The following is a 20,400-nucleotide window of genomic DNA, read 5'->3' on the forward strand; positions in this document are numbered from 1 at the left end:
TTAAGTCTGTAACTACACAAAGAGCTCTTCCACCAAACTTCTAACTACACCTGAATCAGAAGAAATGCATTAATCATATTTCAGATATTTTATATCATAACTGCATTACTTACTCACCTCCACATCTTACTTCCTTGCACCACTTACGCACTTCCACATTCTATTTATCACTTCTTCATTGTCCTCTGTACCACTTACACACTTTCACATTCTACTTATTACTTCTCCATTGTCGTCTATATAGTCACATATTCTTCTAGAGATAGGAAGCAAAATCAAGAACGGAAGCTTTTCACACCATAAAAAGTCAGAGAGAAATTCGTTTTTCAGAAACGGCATTCTACTTTAGGACACAAATCATCATTTTATCACTCCTCCGATGATATGATCAAAAACAAGTTCACAATTAGACTCCAAAGAATAATATGAATTGTCCTTCAACTTTTCAAAACACAATCAATTTTTTTCTTGGGAATCTTTAACCTTCGGTATCTTCTTTTGAATATTAAACTATTTGAGAAGTAATAAAGTGTCAAAGTATTGTTGATTTGTTGCTATGGTCTTTTAAACTATGAACAAGTCATTTTTAATTAAAAAACCTTGAGCCCAGATATCTTTTTCATCTCCACCCTCAACTCCTAATTCTAGTTAAATTAGGATTATATTGGTACAGAAGGAGTAAGATATACCAACTTCAAAATTGATATTTAGAATTCCAATAAGATATAATGAGCCTATACCCACTGCATGCAAGTGTCTAGTAAGTATTGCTAAGTCCTCCGCTATTAAAATGAAAAAGAGGTATTGAATAGTTGTGTGTAAATATTTACAAATAATTTTTTTATAAATATATTTATAAAAAAAAATTGAGAAAAACAAACTAGACATTCATGAAGATAAATACATTTCTTGGAGGATGAGACAAAATGAACCACCTATGATGCGATAAAATTAGCTCAATATGTAATTACTATTGGCCACTTTAAGTAGCAAAATGCAGAACCATCTTTAAAGCCAACTAAAGCATACTCTATTCGGTGCAAAAAATGACATAATATCAATACTGGGGTGCTCAAAATATAACACAGAAACATCAAATGGCTCGGCAGTTCCTCTCCTAATATTTATAAATTTTTAGAACATTCCAAAGGAACCTATACAACAATTAAGATACTTTACTCTCTTTTAATTTCACATCTTATATAGAAGTAAAATTTCAATTCCTCACCTTGGCAAGTCTTAGAACTAAATGCAATTGAATTTCATGAATTTTAAAATTTACCTATGGGCACACGCAATCGAAATGATCTGCCTCGATCGGAGGAACTAACATACATCTCCAAGTTTAACACAATCGTGGTATCTTCAAGTATAAGGCATCACAGTCCATACACAACTTTTGCATTTAATGATTGGTAAGCAAAGCTAACAATAGTTCTGACCGTACCGAAATATAAAGGTGAAAATAATGAGACCACGTTGCATATAAACACATGAAAATCCTAGTTTGTTTAGGATAATATCAATTATTAAAAACAGTTTACCAACTTACCCATTGTTACGTGTTAGTCAGTTCCAATTTCCGAGAAAGGAGATATGTACACTCTAAGGTAATCCAGCATATTCGGTAGCTTGTTGTTTGTTTTATCTCCATTAAGCTCGAAGAGAGTTGAATTTTCAGCTCATTCAGTTCAACCTGCATGAAACAGAAAATATAAGTAAACAAAGATAAGCTTCGAAGCCTCTTTAAGGGTGGACAGAAAATGAATCGCCCGAGACAAAGAAAAAAGAAGAATAGTTGTTGTGGCAGCAGAATGTAACTTCTGAAGGTCAAACCCACAGAAGGGGTTCTCTCACAAGTGATTCTACATTAAAAAATTACAACAAATGCTCTGTCACAGAAATCTGCAACACACATAATTTGATCCATGAACAGAGTAGGAAATGTGCAAGTGCAATGCTATGCTAAGGAAATTATGAAGCAAACTCTTAAAATGAAACGAGAAAAGATGAAGCGCTACTTAAGCCAAATACATCTATAGTCAGTAAATCGGAAATCGAATCAAACATGAAAAAACCTGACATTTTCTTGGTTTTGGTAAGCTCGATGTACTTGCAGTATAACAACATAGAAATGTCTCCAGAAAATGGGTAGAATTTTTAATATGAGCTTCCTATGCTTCATCCCTGCATCTCAAGTTTGCAATTCTCTCCTTTCTCCTCGAAGTAGAAACTAAAAACTGGAGAAAAACACCCACATCAAGAACAAAGCAGGAGAAACACTAAATTTTAATAATCAAGAATTAACTCTTGAAATACAAACCCGGAAGATGGAGAGGAGAAGGAGCAAAAGCAGCGGCAACATCCAATAACTCAAAATTCAGTGCATGCAACGTTACTACAACCCAAATACCAAATAAATCAGCAAAATTGAAATAAAAATCAAAGCAATCGAATAAAAAATCTGCAAACAAAACAGTGGAAACAAACTTAAACATGAACGATTGGAAGAGGGTGTAGTTAAAGAGTAGAAACTGAAAGAAAATAAAAGAGGAAAAGAAAGAGGGAATGGAAGAGGCAGAGAAGAGTGTGGTTTGCTTAAAAATAAAGAGCAATACACGTGTTATAATAGAAATAGGTCAAAGATATGTACAGTACAAAACAGATGGGCCAAACATAAAGTACCATTCACATTACTTTTTGTACCATAAGTTAGTGCAGTGTTCGTCCCACCCCATCTCCCATCTCTATATGTTAGTAAAAACAAGACTTGAAATGAAAATAGAGAAAGGCCTTAAAAATTAAATTCCCACATCAACTTTGAACGATAGATATTTCCCCCCTTTATCCTAATTGACTTTTTAAAATGCCTACTTTATCCTTACATTATTAACTTTTGTTTTTTTTGTTTACTTCTTTAAAATCATGTTATTTTTCATTTTTTGATTTATGTAACAAATTTCTTATAAAAAATTAATATTATCTTCTAGGCGAAATAAAAAGTGAGAAATACTAATTAAGTATGTAAGTTAATGATGTTCTATAATAGAATAAATTAACAAAATAAACAAAAAATTAATTTTATTAAAAATAATCAAAACTTTAATATTTATTTAATATACAAGTGAAAAATAACTGGTTATAATAACTTTATAAATATATTTCTACGTAGGTAATGCAAAAAAAATTAAAAAAATAGAGGCAAATTTTTAAAATTTATTTATTTATATTGTAAATGAATTTAATTTAAGAAATATTTTATTAGAGACAAGCAAAACTTATTTATTAATATAAATAATAGAGAATAAGAGAGAAGTGAAACTTAAATATGCACACATGCATATACATACATATAAACATATTTACTGCATATGATATTGAAATAACAATCATAAAAAATAGCATTATATTTTTGTTATAAATTCATAAAAGTATTATTCTACTTATAATGTTAATAAACTTAAAAATAAGAATCTATAAATACCTAGATTAAATAAATAAATATTATATATAATATAAAAATGTATTACATAAATGGAGGATTGAAAAAAATAAGGGTGAAATAGTCATTGCATAGGATAAGAGGGGGGGATGGATTTCAAAGCTGAGGGGGGAGTTTGATTTGCAAAGCAAAGTTGGGGTTGCAAATGATTTTCACCCAAAGTAAAAGTGAAGTACAAGTATAGAAAGAGAAATGTAATACTCCCTCCATTCCATATTAAGTGACCTTTTAAGCCTTTTATTTTGTTTCAAAATAAGTGACGCTTTATGATTTCAAGAAGAAATTAATCTTATTCTTCCAAACTTACTCTTATTTATAATCAAGAATCATTAAATAACTTTTCTTTTTCCAAGCATTAATTAGGGGTAAGTTAGTAAAAATACTTATAATTTTCTAAAAGTAAGCAATTTCTTAAAAAGTGTGCATAAGCTAAAAGAGTCACTTATTATGGAATGAAGGAAGTAAAGGATAAAAATAATGTGGGCTCTGTGATAATGATGACTGTTCATAAATTAGGAAAGAGGGCTGTTTACACGTAAGATTTGGGAGAAATTCCCAAAAATACTTATTTGGCTTCCCAATATTTATGATAATTGTACTTTTAATTGATTTTTTAAAAATAACATATACTATACTACCTGGGACAAGAAAATTTTGGAGCTCCCATATATAATGTGGGGCCTAAAAGAATTGCTTTGCCCTCGGGCCGGCCCTGTCTAAGCCAAGCTGAAAGAAGAGAAAATCATGCATTCATCCTAGTCCCTGCTTGTTGACTCAGAGTGGTCTCTTAAAGAGGACTTTAACGCGCACACATTTGGCATCAGTAACTTTCTGTGACTATTATATGCACGCACTTCAATATTCTTGTCATTTGGCGATCATGTTTCTGTTAAATTCTATTAGCAGGTAAAAAAAATATTTTTCTGTGATTTTTGACTCAAGTCTTTTAGTACTTACCCTTATTTTTCGGGGCACCTTCATAAATAGCACTATTTATGCCCATAATAATAAATTATGGTGATATTATTGAGTTTTCAACACATAGCAACAATTCTTTTCATAGTATATCATACATACACACATTCATATATGCATTACATACATACATAGACTATCCGTTGTACATACACACATACATCGGTCGTCTGACCGCACTACAAAAAAATGAATAATTTGCGGAGGTTGAAAGTTACAATTCGCGGAGGTTTTAGCCTCTTCGAGCAACTAGTGGAAGCTAAAACCTCCGCGAATTGCAACTTTTAACCTCCACAAATTACCCATATTTTTGTAGTGCCGCTGTACACATACATACATTTTAAATCTGCTATAAAATAAAGATTTAGCTATTTTTTGTAATAATTTAAAAGTATTACTATAACGGATAGTTAGTGAGCTTAAGCCGTTATATCGCCGTAAGTTTCCCAATTTTTTTATTCTTAGGAAATGATACTTCTGCCTAGAATGACTGGAGGGTTGCATGGTGGCATAGCACAACCTATTCAGGTAACATCTCTCACCCATGTCAAATTAGCTTGGTTTTTTCAATGATCCTTCTTGATGATACAATGACGTTGGTTGTTCTTCTAGCCTTTTCATTTCCCAAAAGAACTTGTATTGAAAGTTTATTCTGAGGAAAACAGTCCTAATTTGACAAATGGTCAGAAGGGAACATTCTATTTTGAATTTTCTAGGGCCCCGAGAACCAGGGATCGTCTTCAGTGGGTAGTCGATTACAATTATGCCTTTCGTCTCTTTTGAGGCTAACGTTATCGACTGTCTTAATAAAATTTTAACATGCTTTAGAAACCTCGACATTTAATATAGAAACCCTAGAGGTCCCACATCCAAAGGTGGACACACGTGTATATGAACATCATCAATGAGACGCACAAGCACATAAAAAAGTCAATTTCACACTTATTTCATAGTGTCTTTAAACAAAACATCTGCTATCATACTACTTCATGCTTTTTTGTTTTTTCCACTTCATTATTGTTTACCCTAAAAATTGGATAACAATTAAATTTATTCGCAGTTCAAAGAATATGCGGTTTAATTTAATACGAATGAATACAGAGCTACAAATAATAATGTAAAGGCGAATAAGAACAGTCAAACCAAAATATAACAACGATTGATCCTTAGACACGACCGACCAGTTGGCTCGGGTCTCCAGAACCGGACTCGTATCACAGTGGTAGATGAATGAACAATTATAGAACACTTAGAGAGAATGATAAAAACTTAAAATCAAATTGTATTGCTTAGTATGTTTGTGCGTGTCCAGAATCAGTCAAAAGTAAAAAGGGCCCTCCTCTTTATATAGTAGAGGAGTCCTAACCTTAGTACAAGTCTAAATAAGGTACAAAATCTTCAGTTACTAACAAGCGAAATCGATGCCGCCATATCCGACTGATGGCGGATATTTCGGACCCTCATTTATCATTATTAACCGCCTTCTAGTCCTATCTCGATATTCAGTTCCAACCGAACTCAGTGATCCGGGATCATATGTGCTCTATCTTGCTACGATCCAATGCTTGACCTTGACCCTAATTGGGATTCGTCCGATCCAACAACGAACATCATGATCTTAAGTTTCTTGTCGGGACTGAGGATACCCTTGCCCTCGCTTTGGCCCGTATACAGATAGTCCCCCTATTTTTCGGAGGCAAGTATTAACTTCGGGAAATGGATCCGGATAAAGCCGAGTAGGCCGTACCTAGCCGCCTTGGAAAAGACATTCCCATCAAATCCTTGCACTCTGCCCAATGTCAGTTCATAATTACTACAGCCCCCTAATCAGTCTTGAGAATCCTCCCTTTGTCAGAACTCTTAAATCCTTCAAAACTTTTTGTACTCCCCATTATATAAAGCCCATATACTTCCTTCTTGCCATGCACTTTGAACCTAAACCCTAAACCTCATCTTTTCAAAAACCTTTGCTCATAACTGCCAAGTTCTACGTTCTTTTCTGAGTCTTGAACCTTTCTTAAACTATTATTTTTCACCGCCTGACACTACGCTTTCTTCTTGGTCATGACTTCTCTATTGTTGCTAACTCAAAGTGCGGACCATTCTTCGTCGCTGCCACATTCACCGCCCTGGTCAGCGATGGGAGTGACCAGCTCTGAGGAGGAGTTGAAGTTCCTTGCTGCGGACATTTTTCCTGCCAGTTTCAAATATGCGAACGATTGTAAAATATCTTCTCAAATATTCTTATCAACCGTCATGTCTGTCTGACTTCGGCCACGTGTGGCTTCATTATTGGCTGAACCGTCGGTTATTTGATCAATGCGTTTTCATCATTACGTCGGCCTCCAGTACTATTGAACTGATTTGGTTCCTTCCTCTGTAAGCTTCATGCGAGTTTGATAAGTCCAAACGTCACATCAGTCACATCGTTCTGACACCGGACACGTGTCAAACCCTGATAGGCTTCCTGGACGGTTATAAAATGTGAACCGCCTCGGTTTCACTGTATAAAAATTTGAAATTTTCACTTCCACCTTTTTACTATTGATCTCAAGCTCTTCCAATTTACCATCGTTTTTCTACCCATTCCCAAAACCTTCAAGTCTTCATACATTCATTCTTCTCACCCAGATCTTTTTCTTATCTTCATCAAGTCTTCCCCACATCTTCATATCTTTATCTCCCAATCTCCAATCCTTGTTATTTTTAGAAAAATGGCGAAGACTTCAAAATCCAATCCCCAAGGTGTTGCTACGGCCTCCCGTATCGAGGGAACCTCCTCGACTGCTAAATCGGAACCGCCCATGTTAGATTTTATTCCCAGCACCTACTCATCAGACAATGACTTTAAGGTCGAAAAACCCTCAACGTAAGGAGATTGGGGTGAAGAAGCGTGGAAATATGTTTGCACCATTACCCCTAGACAAACTCGAAAGGGTCCGAGAAGATTGCGACTGGAAAGGGAAAGACATTGTCATTACCGACCCCGAGGAGGATATCACAACGTATGTGAAAGGATATCACGATGTATGTGAAAGGGAAGCTAAGTGTTTACACTTATCCTTTCACGTTTGGTCCCCTCGATTCGATGGTCGTAGAATTTTACAGGAGGTACGACCTATGCCTCGGTCAGATTCACCTTCCTTTTGGAGAATTGTAACACTTCTCTGTTACTTTACGGTCAAAGCGCAGCAGCCCTTCATCGTTAACCATCTCGTCCAGTTATACAGTCCCCGAGTGTTTTGGGGTAGATTAATCAAGCTCACCCGACAAGCTAAGAAGGCCCCTTTTTCATGCATCGACGAGTATATGGATCAAGGATGGCAGAGCAGGTTCGTCCGTGTGAGGACCGAGGACCTCATCCCCTCCGATCAGCTTTCATTTCTCGAGAAGTGGAACCCAAAGCGTAAGTGCATCTTCCTCCAAGTAAATGAAAATCTTTCTGGTACCGTACTTTTAAGACCGTAAATTTCGATTTTATTTGTAGCCACTCCTCAAGTTCTTAATGCGGTTACAAAATGGAACCTTTGGATCGAGAGCATATGTAGTCAGCTCCCTTATGTCGAGCGCAAGTGGCGACTACTTTCAAAAAACAGATGGGAGGCTCTTCATCACGATGAGTACATTAGGCCGATATTTCCCTTATTTCTTTGTACCATGCGTCGGTACTAACCGGGCCCCTTTTTTCTTTTGTTTTACAGGCCTACCGAAGACCACCATACTTCGGAGAAGCACCGAGGTTAGGGCATCGGGCTCATCTTCCGAGGGAGAAGCTACTGCAAAGGAGAAAAAACACGTTAAGAGAAAAAGACGGTCTCCCGATCCTTCCGATGATCCTATTGAAGGCAAAAAGAAAAGGAGGATGGTGATCAAGGTCTAAAGAAGTGCCTTTCAAAAGACCACCGAGAGTAGGCTCAAAGACGAGAATATTATGATACCCTCTGTGGTCCAGCCACTGAGATTCTCGGAAGATATCGATCCGGGCCTCCAAGACTTGGAAAACACCAACCAAGAGCTGAAAAGCTCGAAGAACACCGCTCCATCATCGGTAGTTATGGAAACTGCTGACCAAGGGCAGGGAATCCCCGAGGACACTGTCATCGTGCTCTCCCCCACTCGGGGCCCCAAAGAAGATTTTATCGCTGCTGCCATTCCGAAGGATGCCTTTCATACCCCATCCTAATCCCCGCATAAGGAAGACTTACTGCATCCGACCGGGGATGTATCTATATTATTCGAGGCCACAACACACAAACCAGAGTCACCGTCCTGATAAATGCCTGCCCATTTCAAGGCTTCGGTGCGGAAGAGAGACCGAAGGATCCATCCCGGACATTCGACCAAACCATCGACCATCTGTATGGCAGTGGGAAAGCCAGTGCTGTAGAGGACTACTTCGGGTTTAGGCACCTGACAGTCCCTAGAAAGGCCACTCCATTCGGGGTCACCTCTGGACCCTCGTTAGAGAAGCAATTCCCTGCCCCGAGCATAGATCCTAACCATATGAAGAAGGTTACATTTCTGGTGCCGGCAGATGTGAACATGTTGTCCGGTCCAGTCGGAGTGGACAATTATTTGCGTGTTTTGGAGTCCGAGGAGAACCTACAGAAGATGAACGAGGTCGACGAATCGTGCCTCTTCAACGAGGCCCAGCAGGCCATTAACCGGGTATGCCTCATTTTAATTTTATTTTTATGCTAAGTTCTTGTTTCTTCCTCTTATCCTAATAATTGACTTCTTCTTTTATCTTAGGCCTCCGTGCTTCATCACGAAAGCTTTCTTCGATTGAGGATGGAGGTGAACCGTCTCGAGGATGGGCTCCGGGAGCAGACCTAACGGACGGAGTCGTACAAATGACTCTACGAACAACGAGAAGAGTATATCAAGGATATGCCCGACCCCTCCACCTTTTAGTCAGATTTGAAGAAGGCCCGAGAGGAACGTGACCTCCTGGCCGAGAAGGTAAAGATTTTTGAAGTTTACAATAATCAGTTAATAGTTGATGCTAATGCCATTACTTCTCAGGCCTAGGAGAGAGTAACACTGATCGACCAGCTCCGGTCCGCGCTTGATGGACTCAAGGCTGCGCTTGGAGCTTTCAAAAGCAAAACGGACAGCCTTGCCTCGGGGAAAGATGCCCTTAAGGAAGATTTGGCATCGACCAAAGAGAGGCTTAGGGTAGCGGAGGATAAGGTCGGTAAATGGTCTAGGCTTAACGGAGAACTCCGATCACAGCTTGCTTCGACTGATATAGAACGTGATACTCTTAGCCGCGAAAATATCGAGTTGAAGCACAAACTCAACCAGGCGTCGGAGAAACTCTCAGATGTTGATGAGATGTTGGCTCAGTACAAGGCCTATGTTGAATCAACCGAGGCTCAGAACAGCGCCAGGGCTGAATATATGCGGTGCTTATCCCGAAGGGAGACACTAGAAAAAGTCTAAGACAGGGGAGTAGATGTATCAGCAATGGTTGAGGAGGCCAAGAGGCTAAGGCTAAGTATCAGCCCGAGGAGTCGGACAGTGATGCTGACTCGGACGGAGGTTCCGGTGGCTCGGATGAAGAACAGGCTTAAAAGCCTTAAACTCATTTTCTATTTCTATATGTAATTTTTGTGCTCTTTTGAGCTCAAGGCCTTTTTTCGAGCCTTTGTACATATTGTGGATATATATACAAAAGTTTTTGTTCGGCTTTATTCGATATCTCTTATTGTTCGATTATTCGTTTACCCTTTTGGCTTAGGATTTAGAGCAATCAGCCATTCGGTCTCTATTCGGACCGGCGTGTAATGTTGCCTTGGCAAAAGTTTTAGAAATTATTCTGAAACCGATAGTCTCTTAGTTCTGACCGGTGGCAGTTTATCGAATATGTAAGGGCCTTACTTTCCTGTTTGCATACTCAGACATCTCCGAGTTGACCTTAGTCTTTAACAATTTAGACCGTAGTCTTTAATAATTTATACCGCAGTCTTTAATAATTTAGACCTTAGTCTTTAACAATTTAAACCGTAGTCTTTAACAATTTAGATCATAGTCTTTAATAATTCAGACCTTAGTCTTTAACAATTTAGACCGTAGTCTTTAACAATTTAGACCGTAGTCTTTAATAATTTAACTTTTAGCCTTCAATTTTATACTTCAGACTTTTGGGGCCTGGTACCCTTCTGATACATCACGGTGACCGACCATATCAATGTAAAAGAAATGGTCATACAAAGATGATACTTTTGAGGAAATTTCTAAGTTTATTGATCGGATCTGGGGCGAACGATTACATTCGTGTCTACAACAGTTGCCATGGCAAGAATAGACTAAGAAAGCACAATTCAATCGATCGTTTGGCCCTTACAATGAACCCTACTGTTCAAGCCTTCGCTTTGTATAGGTATTAGGCATGGTTGCCTTGGAAGTTGTGGGTTTTGCCCAAGGTATTATAGTCCCCGAGTACTGAAGGCCGAAGTATGAGGTCTCGAGTACTATTGATCGATCTCTCTAACTTTGAGTAGCACGTTGTACGGTGCAGCCTCATTAAAAACCTCATTGGAAAACCCACTTCGGGATAAAATCGGAAGTAGAAAAAAGAGTGCAGCACATGGTTTCAGTCCTAGCTCTGTGGCTTCTCGTCTTCCAATGTGTCGTTCTCAACGTCCATCCTTGTTGTATACTTGCAAGGGTTAGCCTCAAAAACTTGAAATGTAAGAACAATTCATACCTCAACAGTAGTATCGTTTCAGATGGGCAATGTTCCAGTTGTTCTGTAACTGCTTTTCATCTCCACACTCGAGTTGGTAGGAACCCTTCTCGGTTATACCGGTGACTCTATACGGTCCTTTCCAGTTCGAGCCTAATTTTCCCTCGTTGGGGTTCTTGGTATGGAGCGTGACTTTTCGCAGGACCAAGTCCCCGACCTGAAAATGTCTGTGGTTGGCCCTCCGGTTATAATATCTTCTCATTCTTTGCTTTTGAGCTGCTAATCGAACAAAGGCAGCTTGTCGTCTTTCATCCACTAAATTTAGACTGGCAGTCATTTCCTCGTTATTCGAAGCCTCCGTAGCGTACCGGAATCTTAAGCTCGGTTCACCGGCTTCGACAGGTATCAATGCCTCGGCTTCATATACCAGGGAGAATAGGGTTTCCCCGGTGCTCGATCTTACGATCGTTCGATATGCCCACAAGGCCTTAGGCAGAATCTCCTTCCACCTGTGTTTTGAATCGGACAACCTTTTCTTTAGGTTTTGCAATATGGTTTTATTTGGTGACTCCGCTTAACCATTCGCACTTGGGTGATAAGGAGTTGACAATATCTTTTTAATTCTGTTTTGCTCCAAGAACTTACTAACTTTGCTGCCTATGAATTATTTCCCATCGTCACACGTGATTTCTGCTGGCATCCCAAATCGACAAACTATATGGTCCTAAATAAAGTCAATAACTTTCTTTTTTCTAACTTTCTCGAACGCCTGTGCTTCAACCCATTTAGAGAAGTAGTCCGTCATAAGCAAATTGTACTGAGCCTTGCCTGGAGCCCAGGTTAAAGGCCCTACTATATCCATCCCCCATTTCATGAACAGCCAAGAGGAAAGGACCGGATGAAGTAATTCCCCGGGCTGATGTATCGAAGGGGCATGCCTTTGACATTCATTGCATTTTTTAACGAAGTCCTTTGCATCTTTCTTCATCTCATTCCAGTAGTACCCGGCCCTGATCAGCTTTCATACCAACGATTTTGCACCCGAATGGTTTCCACAGGTTCCCTCGTGGATTTCTCTCATCACATAGTCGGTTTCCCCGGGGCCTAAGCACTTTGCTAACAGGCCATAAAATGATCTTCGGTACAACTGGCCATTAATCAAACAAAATCTTGTTGCTCTGGTTCGAAGGGCCCTCGATTCTTTGGGATCGAGAGGCAACTTCTCTGATTCGAGGTAATCCACGTACTTGTTTCTCCAATCCCAAGTCAAGCCGATAGAGTTCACTTCAGCATGGTCGATTTCTATTACCGAACTCATCAGCTGCACCACCGCTTCGGAATTGAATTCTTCATATTCCACCGATGAGCCTAAGTTTGCCAAGGCATCGACCTCATTGTTCTGATCCCAGGGTATGTGCTCTAGTTTCCACTCTTTAAATCGATGCAGTACTACTTGTAACTTTTCTAAGTATCTCCGCATCCGGTCGTCCTTGACTTCAAACGTCCCGTTTACTTGATTGACTACGAGGAGGGAATCGCGTTTGGCTTCAATGACCTCGGCTCCCAAGCTCTTGGCCAGTTCTCGACCTTCTTCTTCTCGAACTAGGACTCCACTTACCGCTATCTCGAATACTGCCAAGTAAAGGTATAACTGCTCGTTCTCTTTTGGTGTATGCAGCAACGGGGGGCTCGAGAAATACTTCTTGAGTCCCTCCAAAGCCCTTTGACATTCGGGGATCCAGGTGAAGTCGGTTTTCTTCTTCAATAGAGAGAAGAATCGGTGGCTCTTATCCGATGATCTAGAGATGAAGCGACCCAGTGCGGCTATTCGTCCGATCAATCTCTGCACCGCTTTTATGTCGTCTGCTACAGTGACATCCTCTATTGCCTTTATCTTGTCTGAATTGATCTCTATTACTTGATTGGATACCATGAAACCGAGAAATTTCCCCAAGCCGACACCGAAGGCACATTTTTCCTGGTTCAACTTCATGTTATACTTTCTTAGTATATCGAAAATTTACTGCAAATGCTTTTAATGGTCCTCTGCTCGCAGGGACTTAACTAACATGTCATCAATATAAACCTCCATTGTTTTCCCTATTTGGTGTTCGAACATGCGATTAACTAGGTGTTGATATGTGGCACCAGCATTTTTTAACCTAAAGGGAATTACATTATAACAGTACGTACCGAACCTAGTTATGAAAGAGGCTTTCTCTTGATCTTCCGGGTTCATGTGTATTTGATTGTACCCAGAGTAAGCATTGAGAAAACTTAGCATGTCGTGTCCGGCCGTTGCGTCGATCATTCGGTCGATGTTAGGCAAAGGAAATGAATCCTTTGGGCATGCCTTATTCAAATCCTTATAATCTCTACACATCTTGAATTTATTTCCTTTTTTAGGCACGATCACTACATTGGCTAACCAATCCGGGTATTTAACTTCCCGGATGGACCCTATTTTTAAGAGTTTAGATACCAGTCACCTCCGGTGGGACATCTATCATATCTAAATGGGACCAAGCAAATCAATCGACGATAGTTTTAAGGGATTTAATGAATTTTTCCCTGAGCTCGAAGGTTAACCCCGTGCCCAGGTATACCTTTTTCTCTGGTAGATGCACCAATAGTATGACTTGTTCCAGCTCCTCCATCGTGGACTTAGTAGCGTCCGAATCATCGGGTGCCATGAAGGATCTCGGAACCCTATAATCGGTCTCCTCGTCTGCAGCATACTCGTCCCGACCTTCCAGAGCTACCAGGATCGGGGCCTGTGATTGTTATTTAGCGTCTTTTCCCTTGGTCGGCTTCCCATCTTTCAGTACCGGAGGCCTTGGGGTCGGAACTACTTCCTCAACCGCAAATATTTCTTTTGCAGCTTGTTGCTCACCATAGACCGTCTTAATTCCCTCTGGGGTCGGGAATTTCAGCACTTGGTGCATAGTTGAGGGTACTACCCTCATGTTATGTATCCACGGTCTTCCAAACAAGGTGTTATATCCCATGTCACATTCGATCACATAGAACTTAGTCTGTTATGTGGTTCTCGATATGTTGACCGGCAGGGTGATTTCTCCCTTCGTCGTTTCGCATGCCATGTTGAATCCGTTAAGTACTCGGACTGCAGGCACGATCTGGTCTAACAATCCCAGCTGCTCGACGACTCTCCATCGAATAATATTAGCTGAGCTACCTGGATCAACTAACACACGTTTAATTTGACATTTATTAACAAGTACAGATATTACCAGTGCATCGTTATGAGGTTGAACGACGTCTTCTATGTCCTCATCGCTGAACCAGATGAGACCCTCAAGATCATAATTCCGAGTTCGCTTTTCTTTTGTGATGGAGACTTTGGTGCACTTCAATATCGGTCCCTGGGGAATGTCTACTCCCCCGATGATCATGTTGATCACATGTTGAGGTTCTTCCTGTTCGACCTGCTTAGTGGCGTCCTTGTTTTTGAAGTGAGCCTTAGCTCGTTCACTAAAGAATTCTCAAAGATACCCCAATTTAAACAACCGAGCAACTTCCTCCCTTAGTTGCCAACAATTCTCGGTTCTGTTCCCGTGAGTGTCGTGGAACTTGCAAATCACGATTTATCTCTTCGATCCAGGTCGGACTGGAAAGGCCTCGGCACCTTATCTCTCCAATGCAACCAAGAGTCGCTGTTATGCCTGCTACATCCACATTAAAACTGTATTCTGATATTCTCGGGGCATCTTTGTTTCCTGATGGTTTGTCGAAACCATTCTTATTCATCAGTCCTCGATTGCTTGGACCGCGTTCGTTCCTTCTATCGTTCCTGGCGAAGTCATAATCGCGTCTGTTGCCGCTTCGATCGGGTGGGTAAGGTAGATACCTATCACGAGATTGTCTTGGTTTTTGATTTATTGCCCTCCTCGATCGATCATTTTCTTTGTTTAGTGGTAACCATCTCGATGTATTCCTCAGAAATTGATCATCCTCAACCCTGATCTTTGATTGATATCTGTTGTGCACATCGGCCCAGGCGACTGCCGGGTACTCCACCAGATTTTGCTTCTATTCTAGAGATATGATCAAGCTTCTTGGGTTGAGTCCTTGAGTAAACGCTTGAACGGCCCAATCATCTTGGACCGGTGGTAGATCCATACGTTCTATTTGAAACTGAGCCACAAACTCTCGGAGTGTCTCGTTCTCCCACTGTTTGACATTGAATAGGTTCGATTTTCTCGTCTCCACTTTTATGGCTCCGGCATGAGCTTTGACAAAGGCATCTGCAAGCATAGCAAACGAATCAATAGAATGTTTGGGTAAATTGTGATACCATACCATTGCTCCCTTTGACAGAGTCTCTCCGAATTTCTTGAGCAGCACCGACTCTATCTCGTCCTTCGCGAGGTCGTTGCCCTTGACAGCGCATGTGTACGCGGTCACATGCTCGTTCGGGTCAGTGGTCCCGTTGTATTTGGGAATATCATGCATTCGGAATCTCATCGGGATTAGCTTCGGCGCAACACTTGGAGGGAAAGGCATCTGAATAAACTTTTTGGAATTCGATCCCTTCAATACCGGGGGTGCTCCTGGGATTTGATCGACCCTCGAATTATAATTTTCCATTTTCTTATCATTTGCCTCTACCCGTTTTGTCAGCTCTTCGAGATTTCTCATCAGTTCAGCGGTTTGTCCGGGCCCGTTCCCATTGTTCTCAGCAATGGTCCTTTCCTCCCTCGGGGCATTTTCCTCGGTCTGTTCAGACTGAACAGCGTTGAGTGGTCGATTCTGGTTTTGTAATTGAGCTATAACCGCTTGTTGGGCCTGCAATTGTGCCATAGCCACCTCCAATTGATTCCTAAGTTGTTGCAATGTGGCTTCGTTGCCTCCATCTGCATGCGCGTCATGCACCGATGATCGGTCGGTGTTCACAACGTTTTGAGAGTGAGGATCAGCTTCATTTGGATCAACTGGGGGCACGTCATTGTTAGGTACCCCGTTATCGTTTTCCTCGTGGTGGGTTGGTTCAGCATGAAAGTTAACGGAGTGAGAGTCTGACATGTTGAATAGTCCTGAAATCAAACTTCAAAGAGCAAGCGTAAAAATATGTGTGTTATCGAAATTCGTATAAAACCACCAGTATTATCCTAGGCCCCATGGTGGGGGCCAAACTGTTTACACTAAAAATTAGATAACAATTAAATTTGTTCACGGTTCAAAGGATATACGGTTTAATTTAATACGAATGATTACAGAGCTACAAATAATAATGTAAAGGCGAATAAGAACAGTCAAACCAAGATATAACAATGATTGATCCTTAGACACGACCGACCGGTTGGCTCGGGTCTCTGGAACCGGACTCGTATCATAGTGGTAGATGAATGAACAATTATAGAACACTTAGAAAGATTGATAAACACTTAGAATCAAATTGTATTGCTTAATATATTTGTGTGTGTCCAGAACTAGCCAAAAGTAAAAGGGGCCCTCCTCTTTATATAGTAGAGGAGTCTTAACCCTAGTACAAGTCTAAATAAGGTACAAAATCTTCAGTTACAGACAAGCGAAATCGGCGCCGCCATATACGACTGATGGCGAATATTTCGGACTCTCATTTATCATTGTTAACCGCCTTCTCGTCCTATCTCGATATTCAGTTCCAACCGAACTCAGTGACTCGGGATCAGATGTGCTCGGTCTTGCTACGATCCAATGCTTGACCTTGACCCCGATTGAGATTCGTCCGATCCAGCAACGAACATGATGATCTTACATTTCTTGTCGGGATAGAGGATACCCTTGCCCTCGGTTTTACCCGTATACAATTATCACCGGGAGAAGGAAATATATATGTTAAGAAAGGCTGCATTAAGTAAGTTTGCTATCAGGGTGTCGGATGCAATTCACTATTGGTGAGACGAGCAAGTTTTTGTTGGAAAATATGAAAAATGTACTCTACAAAAAAGATGGAGATACTAAATGAACTAACATTGACACACAAGATACAACAATTAACAATAAAAGAAGATATAAATATTGGAAGTGAAAAACAGGTTTGAGGCACGCTATGGTTGGCGCTCTCTTTAGAGTAGAAATTCACCGCTACCCGTGTGCAATAGCCGAATGACGTCCTACTTCCAAGATACAACGAACCACTCAGGAACTTTTAGTGTGCACTCAAATAAAAGTTCTGAAGAACTCTTAACCTCTCAACTGCTTTGTGTCGAAAAAGGAAGAAGGAGAATGTAGAAGGCACCTATGAGAATAGAAGGCACCTATTCACACTAGGAATTTTGAATCACCTAAAATAACTAATAGTTTTGAGCTGCATTTTTGTATCCCGAAAATGAAAATCCATGGCATGAATCCGGACATTACACGATTAGCTGTGACTGGGTATCTCTAGATGTTCCTCCAGGTTCATCAACAGGAGCCAAAGTGCTATCAAGAAGATCTTGGGATGTTGTTTCCAGTGATTTTGCTTTTCTCTTATTTATTGTTTCATTTGGTGTAACAATTTTTATTGGGTGTTGTGTTCATAAGAAAGATGCCACCTTTAGGGCATGAGTATTTAGACTCTCTCAGAGTGCTCCTTCCCCGCATTTATTGTTTTTTTCCTTCTCTTAGTGTAGAGTTTTAGTTTATATATAGAGGGATGACAATGGGTGTTATACTTTTGCAATAAGTGCAGTTTTATAAATTTATCTGGTGCTTATATCTTCGTACACATTGAATGACATTAATGAATTTGCAATTTCAACTATAGATAACTCCATCTTGTATACTTTTACGTGTTAGCATACAGAAAAGAAAATAATCTAGTTAGCAGGTACGTGTTATTAAGACACTTGCAAGTTGCAACTAGGTTCAACATGAAAGTAAGGCTTAAAAAAGATATTCTGTGCCCTCCAAGATACACAAACTAATAAAGATAAGTTGATGTTTTCAATAAAAATCTTACTCCCTCTATTCCATATTAAGTGATCTTTTAGGCCTTTTATTTTATTTCAAAATAAGTGACGCTTTAGGATTTTAAGAATAAATTAATTCTATTCTTTCAAACTTATCCTTATTTATAATCAAGAATCATTAAATAATTTTTCTTTTTCTAAGCATTAATTAGGGGTAAATTAGTAAAAATACTCATAATTTTCTAAAAGTAAGCAATTTTAGTAAAAATACTCATAATTTTTTAAAAGTAAGTAATTTCTTAAAGGGTATGCATGAGCTAAAAGAGTCACTCATTATGGAACGGAGGGAGTGGTTTTTTAGCTAGGAAAGAATAATCAACAAAATGAAAATAAATCATTCAAATTTTAACCAGATATATACCATGCAATTTTTCTAGCCTAATCTGAAAAGAGTTACATGGTACTCGTCAGAATAGTCAAAGTCCGTACACAAGCTGGCCTAGACTACAAATGCTAATTAAAACAGATGGTTTCTTTTAATTTAGTGAGTTGACATTTCAAGTTTTTAATCATCCTCTTAAACACTAAAAAAATTCAATGGGCTAATGAATTTAAAAACGACTGATTATAAATAGCAAAAACAAAAGCCATATGTCATTTGATTGAAAAGGAAGTACAACAACAGAAAAAAAGATAGAGAGAGATACAGTCTGAGGACCATAAACACGATTAAAGGGTTAGGGGCATAGACTCTTAACCCTAGAAATCATGTTCCTGCTGATTGATGTAAACTAATTTTCACACCAAAACAGACTATATAACTAGTAGAAATTAAAGGCCATTTCTGGCTAAACTATTGCTTGGCTAATTAAAATTCTTATTTGGATTTAAACCTTTAGTTAATTTTCTAACATTGTTAGGTGTATCACCTGAAGGATCATCTTTATCGACCATGTTGACCTGCAATCTTAAATTCAAAGTATAACAACAACAATAACATATCCAGTGAAATCCCACAAAATGGGAAAATCTTAAATTCAATATAGTTAGTAAAATTATTATTTATTTTTTTAATAAAAAAAAATCATGTTAGTCAAGCTAGTAGGAAAAAAATAGCAAGGAGAAACAAAAAATAAAAGGAATTAGAAAATGCTTACTTGTTTCATATGCATGTACTAATTAAAATCAGCAACATCAGGGCCGTCTCAACAAGATTAGAGACCTAAAGCCAACTTCAAAGAGAGAGCGTAAATGTTTTTTCTTTAAAAAAAGAAGAAGGAAAGATTGTGAAGATGAGGGGTCCCACAGGTCCAATGTGGATATAACTTAAAGGTTGTTAGGGAGTTAGTTAGGCAGTTAGAAAAGTAGTTAGACAGCTGTAATTAGTTAGTGGGATCTGTTTTTTCTTAAATCAGTGTAGTTGATATATAGAGTGAGATATATTTTGTATTAGATGGAACATTTCATAATTTTCTGTAAATGAGTCAATATGAATAAAAGTGTTCTCTTCTTCTCCAGCCTCTCTAGAACTCCTTCTTCTTCCTATTTCTGTTTCTGATCTGTTCATGGCTGAGCATTTAACATGGTATCAGAGCCTTGCTTACAGATCTTAAAGCTCGGCTAATTCTAATTCCTCAAATTCAATATAATCTGGTTCCTCAATTTATCAAATTGCTCAAACTCGAAATTCATCATTCTCGAGCAATCAAACTTTCAATTCAGCTGTATCTGTGTGTGTATTCAAGGTTCGAAGTGAAGTTATAGGTGATTGAGGTGAAAAAATCATTCAGCTGAAGCTATCGCAAAATCTAGGTTATCAAATTGAATCAGATTCAACATGACAAATCCAGCAAGGACTGAATCTTCTCTCAATGGTGAACAAACTGCTACGGAGACAGTAAATGCAACTCACGCAAATGGAAATTCACAACGAATTGATGAAGTTCACTACAATCATCCTCTCTACATTCATCCTTCAGATACACAAGGTTCAGTACTCATTTCAATACAGCTTCAAGGTACAAAAAACTATTCTCTATGGAGTAAATCATGGATGCTTGTTCTGCGTGGTAAAAACAAATTAGGATTTGTGTTAGGTACATGTATAAAAGAAAACTATGAGTCAAATTTGCATGATTTGTGGGATAGATGTAATGCTATAGTTCTAGCTTGGATTATGAATACAGTGTCAAAAGATCTAATCAGCACTGTAATTCACTCTTCTAGTGCTCACAAACTTTGGGAAGATTTTAGGGAAAGATTTGATAAAGTAAATGCTTCTCGAGCCTTTTACCTACACAAGGAAATTACTACCTTAACTCAGGGAACATCATCTG

The 20,400-nt window shown here is 39.1% G+C and overlaps 1 long non-coding RNA gene and 1 pseudogene across 1 annotated transcript; one reads left to right on the forward strand and one right to left on the reverse strand.

The window, feature by feature from the left end:
- Positions 1-17,723, forward strand: part of LOC132601654 (uncharacterized) — a 28,157-nt pseudogene extending 10,434 nt beyond the window's left edge.
- Positions 825-2,550, reverse strand: LOC132602353 (uncharacterized). Its single transcript, XR_009567748.1, has 3 exons — positions 2,324-2,550; positions 2,084-2,240; positions 825-1,696 (listed from the first exon to the last, which is right to left on the reverse strand). It is a non-coding gene; the product is annotated as an uncharacterized LOC132602353 (long non-coding RNA).
- Positions 17,724-20,400: the final 2,677 nt, after the last annotated feature.

The sequence above is a fragment of the Lycium barbarum genome, chromosome 7 (assembly GCF_019175385.1).
Source record: "Lycium barbarum isolate Lr01 chromosome 7, ASM1917538v2, whole genome shotgun sequence".
Taxonomy (NCBI): Eukaryota; Viridiplantae; Streptophyta; class Magnoliopsida; order Solanales; family Solanaceae; genus Lycium; species Lycium barbarum.